At 49.1% G+C, this 19,514-nt stretch overlaps 1 long non-coding RNA gene and 1 pseudogene across 1 annotated transcript; both read left to right on the top strand.

Moving 5' to 3' along the window:
* Nucleotides 1-6,175: 6,175 nt before the first annotated feature.
* LOC123489394 lies at nucleotides 6,176-7,089 on the top strand. Its single transcript, XR_006660535.1, has 3 exons — nucleotides 6,176-6,235; nucleotides 6,565-6,652; nucleotides 7,037-7,089. It is a non-coding gene; the product is annotated as an uncharacterized LOC123489394 (long non-coding RNA).
* Nucleotides 7,090-8,017: 928 nt separating this feature from the next.
* LOC123489395 lies at nucleotides 8,018-16,668 on the top strand (annotated as a pseudogene).
* The last annotated feature ends 2,846 nt before the right edge of the window (nucleotides 16,669-19,514 follow it).

The raw sequence follows: 19,514 nt of genomic DNA, 5'->3' as shown, positions 1-19,514 counted from the left end.
TTGGAATCTGCTGAGTGAGAATATGCGTGCCGGGGTGAGTTATAGTCACCTCTAAAGTAGTTAATGTTGGTAAAATGGACCAAACATTCATTTGTGGAAATCCTGCAGGACCTTTAATCCTGAACCACTGCTTTAATTGACTAGCTTGAGTAAATGGTTCTACATTTTATATCAGTGCAGCCCCTTTAACAAACTAACTCTGTATGGTCTTTTAACATTGCAGATGAGCAGACATGAGTTTAGTGCCAAGTGCATGGATATTGTAGCATGGGTGATGGAGTCTACATCCACTGTGGTTGTTCCCGCCCTTGACCTCACCATGCAGATAGAGCTCTCTGATTCGCCAAGCTCTTCTGGATCAGGAAGTAATGAGGCAGGAGAGGTGACCTCTCTTGGCCGCAGCGTCAGATTCAGCTGTAGTGGAGGACCCAGCAGGTGCACCAGCGCCAGAACTGCCTGCAGCACACGCACTCCCACGCCTTTCCCCTCCTCTCACAGGTACCTAGCCCTATCCCCTCCTCTCACAGGTACCTAGCCCTATCCACGCATCTCACAGGTACCTGGCCTTATCCACGCCTCTCACAGGTACCTAGCCCTATCCATGCCTCTAACAGGTACCTAGCCCTATCCATGCCTCTCACAGGTACCTAGCCCTATCCGCTCCTCTCAAAGGTACCTAGCCCTATCCTCTCCTCGCACAGGTACCTAGCCCTATCCCCCTCCTCTCAAAGGTACCTACCCCTATCCCCTCCTCTCACAGGTACCTACCCCTATCCACGCCTCTCAAAGGTACTCTAGCCCTATCCCCTCCTCTCACAGGTACCTACCCCTATCCACGCCTCTCAAAGGTACCTAGCCCTATCCCCTCCTTTCACAGGTACCTAGCCCTATCCCCTCCTCTCACAGGTACCTACCCTATCCACGCCTCTCACAGGTACCTAGCCCTATCCCCTCCTCTCACAGGTACCTAGCCCTATCCCCTCCTCTCACAGGTACCTAGCCCTATCCCCTCCTCTCACAGGTACCTACCCCTATCCCCTCCTCTCACAGGTACCTACCCCTATCCACGCCTCTCCCGGGTACCTAGCCCTATCCCCTCCTCTCACAGGTACCTACCCCTATCCACGCCTCTCACAGGTACCTAGCCCCTATCCCCTCCTCTCACAGGTACCTAGCCCTATCCCCTCCTCTCACAGGTACCTAGCCCTATCCATGCCTCTAACAGGTACCTAGCCCTATCACCTCCTCTCACAGGTACCTAGCCCTATCCACGCCTCTCACAGGTACCTAGCCTTATCCATGCCTCTCACAGGTACCTAGCCCTATCCATGCCTCTAACAGGTACCTAGCCCTATCCATGCCTCTCACAGGTACCTAGCCCTACCCCTCCTCTCAAAGGTACCTAGCCCTATCCTCTCCTCTCACAGGTACCTAGCCCTATCCCCTCCTCTCAAAGGTACCTAGCCCTATCCTCTCCTCTCACAGGTACCTACCCCTATCCCCTCCTCTCACAGGTACCTACCCCTATCCACGCCTCTCAAAGGTACCTAGCCCTATCCCTCCTCTCACAGGTACCTACCCCTATCCACGCCTCTCAAAGGTACCTAGCCCTATCCCCTCCTTTCACAGGTACCTAGCCCTATCCCCTCCTCTCACAGGTACCTACCCCTATCCACGCCTCTCACAGGTACCTAGCCCTATCCCCTCCTCTCACAGGTACCTAGCCCTATCCCCCTCCTCTCACAGGTACCTAGCCCTATCCTCCCTCCTCTCACAGGTATCTAGCCCTATCCCCTCCTCTCACAGATACCTAGCTCTATCCCCTCCTCTTTTTTGCAGGTATTTCCTGTTATAGGTACAAATATCCATTCCAGATCCACTTAGTGAGAAATACTACTTAGATACTACACAACCACTCTAAAACGTTTACTCTGAATGTTAATGTTTGCTCTGAGTGTGGTTTGAGATAGTTCACAATGCTTCCTTTGAATAATAACAAGGTTGAGTTTGTGTCCCAAATTCTTGGATCATATTTTTATTTTGTTACCATATACTATTCATTTATGTTGTGCATTCTGCAGGTCCATGACCTCTTTGCTAAGTGAGAACGAAGAGCGATATGTCTCCTCACCTGAGGGTGGCGATAGAGAGATGAGACACAGACAACACTCAGCACCACTGAGATCTGTGTTTGGCATCTCTGAGGACTCTGTCTTCGACATGGTCCAGAGCGGCCAGTCGCAGGGTGACATCGTACCGCTGCCCAAACGGAGTAGACAGGAGAAATACAGACCTAGCAAAATGTCAACGGACGGCAAGTTTATGATGGGTATTGTCGAGTTGGTTATAAACCTTCTCAACTCCAGATTGGCTGAGCTAATGCGAAGTGTCAGTCAGGGAACTCTAGTTCTGCTGACTGGAAGTATCTCAGCAAGTCAACAGTTTGCCCAAGAGATGCTAAGCATGGCGACTTCTAAGATGTATTCCCATGCCATAGAGCATATTGCGCTCGGCCACAAGTCTCCCCTTGAGTTAGAGAGGGAGCTTGAGGCCATCTTGGGTCCTCTGGCTGGACAGGTCATAGTCATCATCATAGATAGCATCATCAAGGCTAAAGCCAACGGAGGAAATGAGGGGAGAGCGTCCAGCCCCCTTGACCTATTTTCTAACTGCCATTTCGGCAGAAATACAAAGCCTAGTGGTTCACAGATCGGCTAGCAGACCATCCACCAGACTGTCCAACAACGACCCACTGCTGAACATTTCCAAGTCAAAGGTCTTAAGATCAGTTCTGCTCAAAATGGCAGAGCTCTTTGGCCAAGGTCCAAGTGAAACCTGTCTAGTTCCACTAGTCCAGAGTCAGTCCAACAACTCCATTTGCGACTGGACTGTGAATGCAGGCACCATTCATCCAAGTACATTTCTGTCCGACAACAGAGTGACAGAAGTGTCATCCGATGTTGTGGATCTTGTACTTTTTTGGATAACAGGAACCCGTCAAGGCCACAGAGTGCCTGCTCCCACAACTCAGCTAGTGGAGCAATAGATATGAGAGCTCTTGCTGGGGACTTGGTCAGACAGGTGTCTGTCAAACTCAGCCCATTTGTCTCTGAGAGTCAACTCTCCACCATGTCCATGACAGATCTGTCATCATCTTTTTCTGACTCCACCTTGAAGCAGTTGTGTTCTCGCTCTGTTGTTGCTCTGGCAACTGCCTGTCAAGCAATCAAAACAGAGCTTGAGAACCAGAGACCTACCAACCTGGCAGCCAGAGACCTACTATCGTCTCTGGTAGAGACCACTGAGGACATGGATATCTCTGACATCCTCCAGGGCCCGTCGGCCATTTTGGAGGAGGCTGCTGTGATAAAGCACCCAGAGATGTCCACCTCGACAATATACAGATCTCTGCTTCTCGACTCATCTCTCGCCTCCTCTAAGATGGTCACTGAGAGCATTATCTTCAACAACCCATGCCCATCAGAGGAGAATGTGAGTATTCAGAAGGAGCTCCCTGCTGATAAAGTTGACATCCTCCATGGTCAACCAGTGGAGGAGTATATTGTCAAAGCTGAGCAATGCATCACTCAGGTCATTCAGGATGCAGCTGTGACATATACTGCTGCGCTGGATAAAACCGACACTTGTGGGAAACTGTCGGAAATCCTATCTGTCCATGTTTCCTCAGAGAATATTGAGGAGGCATCCTCTGATCTCTTTGGTGGAATTATTTCCGACCTGCATGAGGTATCTGAGGTCAATAAGGCCTCCATGCGTGCGAAATCAGGTCGCAAAATGTTCTGGGTGGAAGTGAGTTCAGGTTCCCAGAAGATTTATACCAAAACCCTGGACAAACTAAGGGAAGCTGTTCACCTCCCACCATCTCACTGAGGGAAAAAAATACTCCTGTGCAAATCGAGCTTTCTGCAACTGGACTACTTGTAACTGAGGCCACTGTGCAGGAATCTCCTGTAACTGAGGCCACTTTGGCAGTGTCTCCTGTACAGAAGACAGACAGTAAGACCCTTCTAAGTCCCCAGCCTCAGCCTACCAGCTCACCCTCGACACCTGCACTAAAGGGGTAATCAAACAGGTGATCTCGGTGCTGAGGGTGGACACTTCAAAGGAAGACTGCTCCGCTTCCGTTGGGGAGAGCACGTCAAATTCATCCTTCGACTTCAACCAGAAGTTGGACTCGATAATTTCGAAATTGGAGGACCTCACCATTTCGAGTGATGTGACATCAGCCGAGATTGCCACACTCACGCGATCTCTTAGTGCAGCCAGCAGAACCTCTAACATTTCCATCCAGAGCTTTCACAGTGCTGAGTTCCGAGCTAAGGCCAAACACATTGTGAGTGAGACCATTCTCAGAGCTGCTAGCAAAGCCAGCCATTCTTTGCTACAGAGCATGCCTAGCACCACCTTCTCACACCATGCGGTTTCTACAGCCGAAGATATAGTAAATATTATCATGCAAGACCTTGAAAGTGTATCCCAGTACACTGTGGACGACGCAGAGACTCCTTCCCACTAGGAGAGAAAAAGCTGGAGTTCCAGCTCAAACCCAGAGTTGTCTTTGACAACTTATTGGATGCTGCTCAAACCATGTACCACAGAGTAAAGGATAGACTGAACATCTTTTTCTCTTTTCCACCAGTGTCAGTCACCACAGCCAAATATGTGCTGGACTCCGCCCCCTGTGGAGACACTCAGACATTCTAAGTCCGCTGACACTGCTCTTGTTGAGGACAGGAGCCGCCCCTCCGTCTGTGAGAGAGTGAGAAGCCTTTGTCAAAAGTCTGTTTGGCTAAAAGGTCTAAAGCCCTTGTGTCTTCGAGTGGCTCTTCAACAGACCACCATATAATTGACACATGCAGTGAGGATGTCACTCTGCCCACCAGGAGTATGTCAGTTGTGAGCAACAACAGTTTGAAGAGAGCCTCTCCTCTCCACGGCAGTGGATTGAGTGAAAGTTGCAAACCTCTTGTGGCTCTAAAAGACGTAACAGTGGCAGTCAGCCAAGAAGGCTTTAGCAAAACTGCAAAGAAGACGCTCAGCTTGATCCTAAATGTGATCAAGTGTAGAGTGGCCAACTCTGAGAGTTCATCTGTTGGGCAGATTGCCGAAGTGAGGAGTGTCTGATAGCCACTAACATGTTAGACTCTGTACTGAGAGCCTTGACCAGTTGCCTGACATGAGCGCTGCCGATGAAATCACAAGGACAGAATCCCATACCTCTATCGCAATGGACGAGACAGGTTCACGGTCAACGCTTGTGAGCCAACAAGAAATAAACATATCTGACACCAATATCATAGTGAAAACTATAATGGACACATTGAAGACGGACTGACCCAGAGATGACTTCAGCAGAAGAACATCTGGATAGGCTCCTGTCAGTTGAAGCCCTTCAAGGTGCATCTGGCAACCTGATCGCAAAGGTCCATGGTCTCATTCAGGAGATAACCATAAACCGCCAGCTTCAATCCATGGTTGGCCACAGAAGCCCTCTCTCAACCAGCGCTGCCTAAACCAGCCCTGAGGAAGCTGTCAAAGGACGATGCCTCAGAGCTCATTTACAACTTTGCCCAGACTTCTGTAAGGAGAGACTCCTGGGGCAGTGTATGGGAAGGCCTATGCCACCATCGGCTGAAATGGTTTTGGATCAGGTCATCAAGTTGATGACAGACGTGGTGATGGACAGCCTGACTTATGTGTCCAAGTCTACAATGGAGGATGGTAAGTGAAAGTACCTATTTTCATCTGCATAGGACTTAATTGTAACATGATGCTCAATACATTGCGTTTTATGATGTGAAATTCACTGGTTGTTCCAAAATGGCACCTTCTTCCATATTTAGTGCACTACTTTTGACCAGACCCTATGGGCCCTGGTCAAAAGTAGTGCACTATAAAGTGAAGAATGCCATTTGGGATGCAGTGACTGACTTCAATGGCTGCGTCCTCTTCTCCCAGTTATTGTACACAGGTCGGTCACACTAGCGTGCTCTTCTCACTCAGACACCAGCAATGCCACAAGTGACATCACTCATGGTGTTGTAGCTGACCTTAATGCTACTGAGGAATTCCCTGCCAGGAGCCTTAGCCCGGCTGATGTAAAGGCTGACGGCATGGCCCGTCTTCCCTCTGCCAGAGGGGAAGAGACTAAGAAAAGAACAGGAAGTGGCGTTTCCTACCGAAAATGCATAAGTTTCCAAAGATCATGATTAAGGTAGGGTGCTCTGTGTTTTGAGATTACCTCTGTAAGGTAGGGCTGAAATTTACCCTACAGATTCACTACACCCCTATTGTCTCTCAGCATTAGAACAAAACTGTTGTCATTGTCTTTAGGAGGTTGAGTGAGGACGCTGTAATGCAATCCTAATACACATGGGAGAGTCCCCAAATGGCACCCTATTCCTATATAGTGCACGACTTTTTTACCAGAGCTCTCTGGGCCCTTGTCAAAAGTAGTGCCTTACGTAGCGAATAGGGTGCCTTTTAGGATGCACACTCTGTATTTTACACAGGCTCAGTTGTCCTGATGTGTTTTGTCAACAGCTGTTCAAGACAAAAGGGGAACCGAAGAGACACCCTGAACAGGATGCGCTGCCTACCAAACATCTCAGAGAGACTCATATTTCACAGGGTAAGTGATAAGCATCGATAATGTCATATTGATGTATCACCCTATGACAAGCTTGTTAAAACAGTGACAACAGATACAGGCAGACCGACGGACAGACATGCAGACAGACAGGCAGACTGACAGGCAGACGACGGGCAGACAGACATACAGGCAGACAAAAAGACCAGGCAGACAGACAGACGGACAGGCAGACGGACAGGCAGGCAGGCAGGCAGACAGACTGACGGACAGACAGACAGACAGACAGACAGACAGACAGGCAGACAGGCATACAGACGACAGGCAGGCGGACAGACAGGCAGCGCGGACGGACAGGCAGACGGACAGACGGACAGACACAAACACACACATTCATTTTCTGATTTTGAAATGTTCTCATGACAGATGCTGAGTGTGAGGTTCCAGAGGTTCCATCCACTTCCCCACCCAAGGAGGACCTCGACAACCACACCGGCCCCTGCTCCCCAGGAGTCCCAGTCCCGTAACGCCCACTCATAGTCAGGGTGTTACACGCTCTCTCCAGAGCCATCTCCAAACCATTCACAGGAGCTTCTGGGAAGAAGAATTAGCCAAATGCCTGATTTTATTAATATGATATTTTAATCAGAGCCTTTATTTAATAAAACATTACGCATTGATTTCTGTCTATAGTAGTCTTCATGTATGTGCAAGATAACGGTAAAGTACTTCAAAACCACATAGTCAAAAGTATTCATAGTGAAGTACCGTTTATGATTATTGATTGTGGAAATACACATAATACGAAAAGTTGTTGTCACATATAAAGACAGACATAAAGGAGAACTCCGTAGACCAGTCACATTCTCAAGCCATAACTAAATCCATGAATGGATCTCCTATAAGATGACAGGAGAACATTTGTAACACTTTCTATGAAGCCTATATCTATAATGCATACACTCAAGTCATTTACATTTCACATTTAGTCATTTAGCAGAAGCTCTTATCCAGAGCGACTTACAGTTAGTGAGAGTGCATGCATTTTTTTTTCATACTGTCATACACTCATAATGACTTAACTGAGTTAAGTGTTAAGTAAAGTGCAGTTATAAACACATAATGAGGGCTTATTATGTATTTCTTGCAATAAAAAAGAAAAATGCTACTAGTTTATTAAATATTCATGACTGCTATTGCACGGCTCATGTCCACACTTCTGTACAATAGGGGGCAGTAATGCACCATAACGTTGGATGCCAACTGCCTATAAACCCCACTGAAGAAGAAAAAAGCTACTCATGTAATGCATGCTGGAAAGCAGACAAAACTAATGATTTGCAAGAGATCTAAACCACGATTTATAAGCTACTGAACAACAAGTCCAAGAAATCATTGCTAACCCGGCGTTTGCACTTTGAACAGATTTCTCGACAATAATAATGGAAGATGTGACTGGGGCTCAGCTCATTGCAGAGGCACTAAAAGCTCAGGTGAAGTGTGTGCAATATATATAAAACAGTGTTATACTGTGTAACCGTGTTGCTAATAATATATTAGTCGCTGATCATGTCCTTGGCAGTGAGAATGTAACACTATGAGTTGTGAAAGTGTGCCATAGGTCATTGCACTGGTATAGCTAACTATTAATATTGTTGTAGAAAAACATTTAGATGTTTATGTGGAATAGTATATGTTAACACCCTTGTTGATGCATGCCAATGTGTGTGTCAATGCAAAGAAAATCTAAACTACATTGTAACAATTCATATACAATTCAGTATGAAAATGTATGCACTCACTAACTGTAAATCGCTCTGGATAAGAGCGTCTGCTAAATGACTAAAAATGTTTAAAAAAGGTAAATATACTGTATCTACATGTAACTCTCTACAGAATGTAGAATATATGTTTGGAATAGTTGGTGTTCCAGTCATTGAAGTAGCTAAGGCAGCTCAAGCCTCCAGGAATCAAGTATGTGGGAATGCGCAATGAACAAGCCATAAGCCACCTTTTTTATTACTAAACCAGCTCTCCCCCAAATCATGTGATATTAACTACCCGTACATAGACTACAGGAGCGTGTAGTGTGTGAGGGTCAGTTTCATAGCTTTTTGCATTGCTAATTATGTCTGCCTGTCTGTCTGACCCTTTGTGTGTCTGTCTGCCTGTCTTCCTGTCTGTCCCTCTGTCTGTCTGTTCCTCTCTCAGTCCAGGTGCGTGTCTGGTTGTGTCTGGACCGGGACTCATCCATGCACTTGGTGGAATGGCCAACGCTAACATGAACTGCTGGTATGCTAGAACTCCACAAACAGAAGACCCTACTACTCATGTTCAGTGGTCCTTTCAAAAGAAGGGATGCTATCCGCACACTGCAAAAAATGATCTGAGGACTCCAAACTATCTCAGATTGTCAGTTGATGTCATTGTGTGATACCTCTCTCTCTGTAGGCCTGTGATTGTTATTGGAGGCTCCTCCGATCAAAACCAAGAGACCACTGGGGCGTTTCAAGAGTTTCCACAGGTACCGATTGAACCATGATATTTATGACTTTTGAACATTAGGGGGTTGTTTCCCAGGACACAGATTAAGCCTAGTCATGGCCTAAAAAGCAAACTCAATAGAGAATCTCTGTCTGGGAAACTGGCCCTAGCAGTTTAATTGCTGAAAGAGGAAATAATTTGTTATTTGTGGTCCTCTTTCTGTCAGGTGGAGGCATGCAGATTGTACAGTAAGTTCTCTGCTAGGTCTAGCAGTCTGGATATGATCTCCTCAGTGGTAGAGAAGGTATACAGTCTACTCTGACTCCCTCTGTGTAGTCCTCTTCATATCTGTAACGATCCCGGCTGTCTGAGTCGGGTCCTGGTCGTAATCTCCAGTTTCCCGAGGGTTCGGGAGCAGCTCGAGGCGCTCTGTTTCCGCACCTGCTTCCCATTAGCAATCTGCACACCTGGGCCTAATCAGCACCTTTCTTAGGCTCTGGCCCAACATCCAGTTCCTGCCGGATCGTTAGCCATGAACAGTAGGTGTATCTGCGTATCAGTTAGAGTATCTAGCGTGAGTTTTGTTGTTTTGTACTTTGTTGAGTTTTGTGTCCTTACCTCCGTTTTGTTTCACCTGCAGTCACACGTCGGAACCTTCACCCCACCTCTGCCTGATGGTCGGCGGCTGCCCGAGCCATCACTGGACCTTGCACTGCACCCCCAACTACTCATCCATCGCCGCCCGCTCTGTCCCTGGAATATTCTGCACCTTTTGTTTGTATCCGAATAAACCCTCACTTTCGTTCAACTCTCCTTGTCCTGGTCTGCTTTTGGTTCTGGCTGAGGGAACTGTGACAGAACGATCCGGCCAATTATGAACCCAGCGGACCTGGACTCCGTTCGCCATGCCATTACCCAGCAGGAGAAGATGTTGGGCCATCATAGCACGGTACTACAGGAGATCGCGTTGTCAGTTCGGAACCTTTCTACCGGCCTGATGGAGGTCCACAGAACCAACGCCAGTGTCCGGTGGAGGACCCACTACCGGTTTCACCCATCTCGCCTGCCGCTTCTGAAGTTGTGTCCCTCCGTGAGCCCAAGGTTCCGGCGCCGGAGAAATATGAGGGGAGCTGGGAAGATGCCGTTCCTTCCTTATGCAGTGTGGATTAGTGTTCGATCTACAGCCCCTACTCTTATGCCACTGACAAGGCTAGGATAGCCTTTTTGATTGAGTTGCTGCGTGGTCGAGCGCTGGAGTGGGCTTCAGCCGTTTGGGAACGACAGGATCCCCTGCATGGCTTCATACCAGGGGTTCACGGCCGAGATGAGGAAGCTCTTCGACCATTCCCGTCCGAGGGAGGGACGCAGCTAGGCGTCTGTTTTCTCTTCACCAAGGAACTCGCAGCGTGGCCGACTTCGTGATCGAGTTCAAGACGTTGGCTGTGGAGAGTGGGTGGAGCAGGAGTCTTTGCAAGCGGCCTTTTACCAGGGCCTGTCGGAGCAGCTCAAGGATGAGTTGATCTCCTATCCGGAGCCTAGTGACCTGGACAGCTTGGTAGCCTTGTCTATTCGGGTGGATAATCGAGTCCGAGAGCGAAGGAGGGAGAAGCAATGGGGTCCGTCCAATCGATCAGCTTCTCAGTTCCCAGTCGGGTCGGGTGGTGGACCAGAATCACGTCGATCATTCTCCACCACTAAGGATTAGTGGAGAGGACCTCTCTCCCGATTCTGAACCCATGCAGTGGGCGGCACGGGTTAACCAAGGAGGAGCGTCAACATAGACGTAAGACCAACTGCTGCCTCTACTGTGGTCGCTCGGGACATTACATCTCCACTTGTTCCCGGCGGTCGTCAAACTGCCCGGCTCAAGCTAAAGTTGGGAGGACTTTTAGCGAGCCAGTTTCAACCTCTCAGTACCTCTGTCAGACCCCGCTTCCCGGCTACCCTTGTGAACAGGAATCAGAGCTTAGCGCTTAACGCTTTTATCGATTCAGGTGCCGATGGAAGCTTTCTTGATGCCGAAGTTGGTGGAACAGCTGGGGCTTTCCAAGGAGCAATTGCCGGAAGCCATTGAAGCGACCACTCTGAACGGCAGTAGTCTGGCGCGTATCACGATGAGGACTGAACCGGTTAAGATGCGGTTGTCGGGGAATCATTCTGAGATGATTTCATTTTTCATTCTGCCGTCTTCCCATGTTCCTCTGGTCCTTGGATACCCCTGGCTGAAGGAACACAATCCACGTTCGATTGGGTGACGGGCAAGGTAACGAGTTGGAGCCTTGATTGTCATGCTAACTGTCTCAAGACTGCCTGCCCCCATTCGGTTCCCAGTCAGGTGATTGAGGCTAAACCCCCAGATTTGTCCCTGGTTCCCGAGACATATCACGATTTGGGGGAAGTTTTCAGTAAGCAGAAGGCTCTGTCACTTCCTCCCCCACCCGACCATATGATTGTGCCATCAACCTGGTTCCTGGAGCTGTCTACCCCAAGGGAAAGGTTATACAGTATCTCCCGACCTGAACGTGAGGCGTTGGAGACCTACATCAAGGAGTCCCTAGCTGCTGGTCTCGTTCGTCCCTCGTCATCACCCCCTGGGGGCAGGATTCTTCTTTGTGGGAAAGAAGGATGGCTCTCTTCGACCGTGTATTGATTATCGGGGGTTGAATGACATCACGGTCAAGAACAAGTATCCCCTGCCCTTGATGAGTTCTGCCTTCGACTCCTTACAGGGTGCTACGGTGTTCACCAAGCTAGACCTACGCAATGCGTATCACCTGGTCCGGATCAGAGAGGGGGACGAGTGGTTGACGGGTTTCAATACCCGATGGGTCACTTCGAGTATCAGGTGATGCCGTTTGGACTGACCAATGCTCCAGCGGTATTCCAGAGTATGGTGAACGATGTCCTGAGAGATATGATCGGTCTCTTCGTGTTTGTTTACCTGGATGACATTCTGATCTTCTCGAAGGAACCTTCCGACCACGTCCAGCATGTCCGGCAGGTTCTGCAGCGATTGTTGGAGAATCGCCTGTTCGTGAAGGCCGAGAAGTGCGAGTTTCACGCCCACACTACATCCTTTCTCGGGTACATCATCTCCAGGGGTGAGATTAGGATGGATCAGGAGAAGGTTAGAGCGGTTCTGGAATGGGTCCAGCCCGGTGCGAGATTGCAACTCCAGAGATTTTTGGGGTTTGCGAATTTCTACCGCCAGATTCATCCGGGATTACAGCCGTGTGGCGCTCCATTAACTGCCTTGACTTCCAGCATCAGGACCTTCAAGTGGAATCCGGAGGCGGATCGAGCGTTTCTGGATTTGAAGAGGCGATTCACCAACGCACCGATTCTCTCTCAACCGGACACGGCCCGTCAGTTCGTCGTTGAAGTGGACGCCGTCTGATGTGGGAGTTGGCGCCATCCTGTCGCAGCGATGCTCCACGGACAGTAAACTCCATCCCTGCGCCTACTACTCTCGTCGCCTTTCGCCTGCGGAGAGGAATTACGATGTGGGTAACCGGGAGCTTCTCGCGGTGAAACTTGCCTTGGAGGAGTGGCGCCACTGGTTGGAGGGGGCGGAGCAACCGTTTATTGTCTGGACTGACCACAAGAATCTTGCTTACGTGCAATCGGCTAAACGTCTCAACTCCCGTCAGGCCAGGTGGGCGTTGTTTTCGGGACGATTCAAGTTTGTCCTGACGTTCCGACCTGGATCTAAGAACGGCAAGGCGGACGCCTTGTCCCGGATGTTCTCCAAGACGGAGGAGAGTGGGTCCAAGACCGAGACAATTCTCCCCCGGAACTGCGTCGTGGGAGCAGTTATGTGGAGGATTGAGGAGGAGGTGCTGGCGGCCCCTTCGTACTCAGCCCGGTCCCGGTAACGGTCCACCCGGGTCGGTTGTTTGTGCCTGAGTCGGTTCGTCCTGCTGTTCTCAAATGGTCCCACGCCAGTAAGATGGCTTGTCACCCTGGCGTGGCTCGGACAATGGCGTTTCTTCGCAGAGCGTTTTTGGTGGCCTGCCATGGCCGAGGATACTCGGGGTTTTGTGGCTGCCTGTCCAGTGTGTGCGCAGAATAAGAGTACCAATCGGCCCAGCTCTGGACTACTTCACCCCCCTTCCTATTCCCCGGCGTCCATGGTCGCATCTGGCCCTGGACTTCGTCACGGGGTTGCCCGCTTCTGAGGGGAACACGGTCGTTCTGACTATCGTGGACAGGTTCAGCAAGTTCGCCCACTTTGTGCCTATTGCCAAGCTTCCCTCTGCCCCTCGGAGACGTCCGAGATCCTGGTCAGGGAGGTGTTCAGGGTCCACGGTTTGCCCAGTGATATCGTTTCCGACCGTGGCCCTCAGTTTACCTCTGCTGTCTGGAAGTCCTTCTGTTTGGCCATTGGAGCTACAGTCAGTCTCACATCTGGTTTTCACCCCCAATCCAATGGTCAGGCGGAGAGAGCCAACCAGAAGATGGAATCCACGCTACGCTGTCTGGTCTCTTCCAACCCCCACCTCCTGGGCCTCTCAGTTGCCTTGGGTTGAGTATGCCCACAATACTCTCCCCTACATCTGCCACTGGGATGTCTCCCTTCCAGTGCCTGTATGGCTACCAACCTCCCCTGTTCCCTTCTCAGGAGAAGGAGCTCTCTGTGCCTTCTGTTCAGGCCCATATTCTCGTTGCCACCGGACCTGGCATCGGGCCAGAAAGGCACTCCTTAGAGGTTCGAACGGTATCAGCTCCAGGCGAATCGTCGCCGGACCCCCGCTCCCACCTATACCATCGGAGATAGGGTTTGGTTGGCCACACGGGATCTTCCGTTACGGACTGAGTCTAGGAAGTTGTTACCGGTTTATTGGTCCGTTTGTGGTGGAGAAGGTGATCAATCCAGTGGCAGTGCGACTCAAACTACCGAGGACGCTCAGAGTCCATCCCACCTTTCATGTCTCCTGCCTCAAGCCTGTCTTCCCTCAGTCCTCTGTTGCCTCCTCCGCCCCCTCCTCCTCCTCCTCGGATGATCGGAGGTGGTCCTGCCTACACGGTGCGTCGCATTATGGATTCCAGACGGCGGGTCGGGGTTTCCAGTATCTCGTGGACTGGGAGGGGGTATGGTCCTGAAGAGAGGAGAGTTGGATTCCGCGGCGACAGGTCCTAGATGCGGATCTCATCAGGGACTTTTACCGCCTCCATCCTGGCGCTCCGGGAGTCCGCCCGGTGGCGTTCAGTCGGAGGGGGTACTGTAACGATCCCGGCTGTCTGAGTCGGGTCCTGGTCGTAATCTCCAGTTTCCCGAGGGTTCGGGAACGCTCCGGGAGCGCTCTGGTTTCCGCACCTGCTTCCCATTAGCAATCTGCACACCTGGGCCTAATCAGCACCTTTCTTAGGCTCTGGCCCAACATCCAGTTCCTGCCGGATCGTTAGCCATGAACAGTAGGTGTATCTGCGTATCAGTTAGAGTATCTAGCGTGAGTTTTGTTGTTTTGTACTTTGTTGAGTTTTGTGTCCTTACCTCCGTTTTTGTTTCACCTGCAGTCACACGTCCGGAACCTTCACCCCACCTCTGCCTGATGGTCGGCGCTGCCGAGCCATCACTGGACCTGCACTGCACCCCCAACTACTCATCCACGCCGCCCGCTCTGTCCCTGGAATATTCTGCACCTTTTGTTTGTATCCGAATAAACCCTCACTTTCGTTCAACTCTCCTTGTCCTGGTCTGCTTTTGGGTTCTGGCTGAGGGAACTGTGACAATATCATTTGGTATCACCTGCAATTGTCTTTTTCTGACCTCTAATTTTCCAGCTTAGCAAGGTACCTTAACTGCTTCATAAGAGCACAGCACAGCCTTAATTGATCTGAATTTAAGGGTGTTTGGTATGTCTAAGGCAGCACGCACTAGCATGTATGGACGTCCAGGTGCTGTATACGTAGACATATCTGGGGACATGGTCAATGCTAAATTGGACAGGAGCAGAGCCAGGTTAGTGGCCATCACTGTCTTTCATCCATTTAAAATGTATACTAATGTGTTACTGTTGAATATGTATACCTCTGAATTCACATCACCGTAGTCATTTTTATTTTATCTTGTTATACCTTTTAACGTCTGAAGTGAACCAGAAATTAAATTACTTAGAAAATATAGCACTATATCAAAATATTCTCATCAGAGAATAGCAATAAGCCTCGATAGACCTTCATGGTTTATTTACATATGCAATAAAGTTGCTAGGTAACATGTTTAATGTTTGACCTATTATTTATTATTTCCTTTGTCAGAGAGGTGCCCTGTAGTCCACCTCCTCCTGTGAGTATGGCTGACCATATGGCGATCACAGAAGCACTGGCGGTCCTGAAAGGAGCCAAACGGACTTTACTCATCATTGGCAAAGGTAGGCATTGCTTTTTTAATAGCCAGATAATCTGGGGGAAACAGAACTAAAATCTTGCATAATTGCGTCAGATACTTGGATAAGGTCTGGGGAGATGTTAAGAGAAAGATACTAACGCCACTTGCGAACTCTCCACCCCCCTAAACGGAAACTCTCTGCAAGTTTCCGGCAAGTTTATGGGCCAAATGTCCCCTCCCGTTCTGAAATTGAAAAGATGCGAGCACCTGCGAAATCGGGATTTGTCCAAATGATTAGTGGTGAAAAATCAGCGTGCCGGAACAAAGTTGTCACATCCCATTCTGTTGACAGACGCTACTTCCAGTTATGTTACGTGCGTCTGTCCAAGAGAGATCAATAGCCAGCTGAGACGCACTGTAACACATATAGCACTGTACCACGGTTCAGTTGAAAACTGGGCCACGTTCAGTCGACAAATGTTGTTGACATGATTTCTCATTCTACCTGTCTGAGAGGCACGTTCGTTCTACATGCTATATTTCTATCTGAACGTTGCACAACGTTTTGCTCAGCTGAATGCATCCCAGTTGTGAAGACCAGTCTGTTGAAATCCGTGTGGCAGTGCCCTCTGTCTGTGTCCCTCTGCAGGTGCAGCCCATTGAAGAGCAGAGGGGGCTCTGAAGGAGCTGGTGGAGGGGTGTGACCTGCCCTTCCTGCCCACCCCCATGGGTAAAGGGGGTGCTGCCTGACGATCACCCCAACTGTGTTGCTGCTGCCCGCTCCAGGTCAGCCTCTCCTTCTCTCAGCTGGCATCATATTCATGTACAGACCATTGACTGTATAAGTAGGACCAAGAATTTCCCTGACCATTTGAACGGACCACGAAACTCCTGAAATCCCTATCTATAACTAGTCTCTCCTGGCCAGGTCATGTCAATGTAAACTGGTGTCAATCAAACAACTACACTACTCCTATAACTAGCCTCTTTTCATTACATTTTGTTTTGTCCCTGCTCTCCTCCTCCTCTCTTCCTATCCTCCTCCTCCTCTCTTCCTATCCTCCTCCTCCTCTCTTCCTCCTCCTCCTCCTCTTCCTATCCTCCTGGTTCTATGGTCTTGGTGGGGACTGCAGAGCTCTGCTCCAGTCTGATGTTGTGGTCCTACTTGGTGCCAGACTCAACTGGATCCTGCACTTTGGCCTTCCCCCAGGTTTGACACCCAAGTAAAGGTCATCCAGCTAGGTCAAAGGTCACCAGTAGGGTTTCTTTTTTTCCTTCTTTTTTCGGATTCCAGATTTTCTGCTTATTCCGTTCTGATTTCTGGAATCTTCCAACAGGGATTTCTGGGAATTTGGGGAAAGTAACTGTAATTTTGCAACCCTAGTCACAGGTCATTTCATAGTGAACTACATTTCATTGTAACCAGGTATAAAGGTATTTGACTCAGTCTATTGGATTTAGTCTATCAATTATATAGCTTCTCTATAAGTCTTTGTGGTCTCTCCAAATAATGTCATGGCTGTCTTAGTGCTGTACAGTACATCTATATTTAAGCAATAAGGCCCGAGGGGGTGTGGTATATGGCCAATATACCACGTCTAGGGAGCTGTTCTTAAGCACGATGCAACGCAGAGTGCCTCGACGATACAGCCCTTAGCCGTGGTATATTGGCCCTATACCACAAACCCCAGAGGTGCCTTATTGCTATTATAAACTGGTTACCAACGTAATTCGAACAGTCAAAATAAATTTCAAATCAAATCAAATCAAATTTTATTGGCCACATGCGCCGTAATACAACAGGTGCAGACATTACAGTGAAATGCTTACTTACAGCCCTTAACCAACAGTGCATTTATTTTAAACAAAAAAGTAAAAATAAAACAACAACAAAAAAAGTGTTGAGAAAAAAAGAGCAGAAGTAAAATAAAATAACAGTAGGGAGGCTATATATACAGGGGGGTACCGGTGCAGAGTCAATGTGCGGGGGCACCGGCTAGTTGAGGTAGTTGAAGTAATATGTACATGTGGGTAGAGTTAAAGTGACTATGCATAAATAATTAACAGAGTAGAAGCAGCGTAAAAGGATGGGGTGGGGGGCAGTGCAAATAGTCCGGGTAGCCATTATTAGCTGTTCAGGAGTCTTAAGGCTTGGGGGTAGAAGCTGTTGAGAAGTCTTTTGGACCTAGACTTGGCACTCCGGTACCGCTTGCCGTGCGGTAGCAGAGAGAACAGTCTATGACTAGGGTGGCTGGAGTCTTTGACAATTTTGAGGGCCTTCCTCTGACACCGCCTGGTATAGAAGTCCTGGATGGCAGGAAACTTGGCCCCAGTGATGTACTGGGCCGTACACACTACCCTCTGTAGTGCCTTGCGGTCGGAGGCCAAGCAGTTGCCATAGCAGGCGGTGATGCAACCAGTCAGGATGCTCTCGATGGTGCAGCTGTATAATTTTTTGAGGATCTGAGGACCCATGCCAAATCTTTTCAATCTCCTGAGGGGGAATAGGCTTTGTCGTGCCCTCTTCACGACTGTCTTGGTGTGTTTGGACCATGATAGTTCGTTGGTGATGTGGACACCAAGGAACTTGAAGCTCTCAACCTGTTCCACTACAGCCCCGTCGATGAGAATGGGGGCGTGCTCAGTCCTCTTTTTTTTCCTGTAGTCCACAATCATCTCCTTTGTCTTGGTCACGTTGAGGGAGAGGTTGTTATCCTGGCACAACACGGCCAGGTCTCTGACCTCCTCCCTCAACGTGACCCATGTTATACGGTCAGATATACCACAGCTTTCAGCCAATCAGCATTCAGGGCTCGAGTCACCCGGTTTATAAAAGGGAACGTGTGTGTGTCAGCCTTAGCATTATGTGGTGGTGCCTGGTTATTTCTGTTGTGTTTAGCTTGAGGTTTGGCCACTCCTCCAGCTGCTGTTACATGTGTCACGCACGGCGCTCTTCCTGTCGTGTCGTTGCTGGTATGTTGTAGTAACGTTCCACATACGTTATTTATGTCAAGGTCAATGTCAAGGTTGATCTGTGTGCTGAGGAGATGGGGAACAACGTGCAACCTGCTGCTGCTCTCCTGGGGGACATCAATACTATTGTCAAGCAGGTAACACAACACAGTCCTGGGGGACTGGAGATCCTGGTTTGAATCCAGGCTCTGTCGTAGCCGGCCGCGACCGGGAGACCCATGGGGCGGCGCACAATTGGACCAGCGTCGCCTAGGGTAGTGGAGGGAATGGCCGGCTCAGTTCGTAGAGCATGGTGTTTGCAACGCCAGGGTTGTGGGTTCGATTCCCACGGGGGTATGAAAAAAAAAGTTACGTATGCACTAACTGTAAGTCGCTCTGGATAAGAGCGTCTGCTAAATGACTTAAACATGTTAAATGTAGAGGGCCCCGTAAACAGTTCCACAAACGTCAGCATGAGTGCGCTGACTGTGGAAGCACTAATCACTGGACCAAAGCTCACTGTCAGATGCACCAGCTGTGCGTCAAGTGCTTTTCTCCGGGCCACATGAGCTTTGACTGTAGTGAGGCTGGGCAGCGACAGAACCCTGGATGTGGACAGACTGGCAGGTCTCAGGAAAACTAGAAAGCCTCCGTTCTGAGGAGGGCAATGTGGGGCATTCTTATTTTTCCTCCACTGATGATGATATCCAATCTGTTTATTCTTACTTTTGTGAGTCAGTACCCAAGAACAACACAGTCATTTTTCAGAACACAATGAGAATTAATCAGAAAGACAGTTTGTTTTACACCACTGTGCTAGTACAGGATAAAGTTGAGCTGAAGGGGATGTTAGATAGTGGGTCCATGGCTACTACTCTGCGCGCAGATATTGTACCTCGGTTGAGGGAGGCAGGAGTGGTAGAGGGGAACTTTCTAGCTCCTTCAGACATTATCCTGGTGGATTGTGGTGGGAACAAACTAGCCCAGTGGGCATGTGTGACTTAAAAATGCAACTTTATGGCTTCTGTTATGTAGTCCCAGTGCTTATTGTTGATGGGCAGGTTGATGAACTCATTGTGGGAACTAATGTGTTGAAGTCTCTGATTAGACAGTGAGTTTCTATGTGCTCACGCAGGT

Source organism: Coregonus clupeaformis, unplaced genomic scaffold (assembly GCF_020615455.1).
Source record: "Coregonus clupeaformis isolate EN_2021a unplaced genomic scaffold, ASM2061545v1 scaf3002, whole genome shotgun sequence".
Classification (NCBI taxonomy): domain Eukaryota; kingdom Metazoa; phylum Chordata; class Actinopteri; order Salmoniformes; family Salmonidae; genus Coregonus; species Coregonus clupeaformis.
This window is presented reverse-complemented; position numbering and strand designations above follow the sequence as displayed.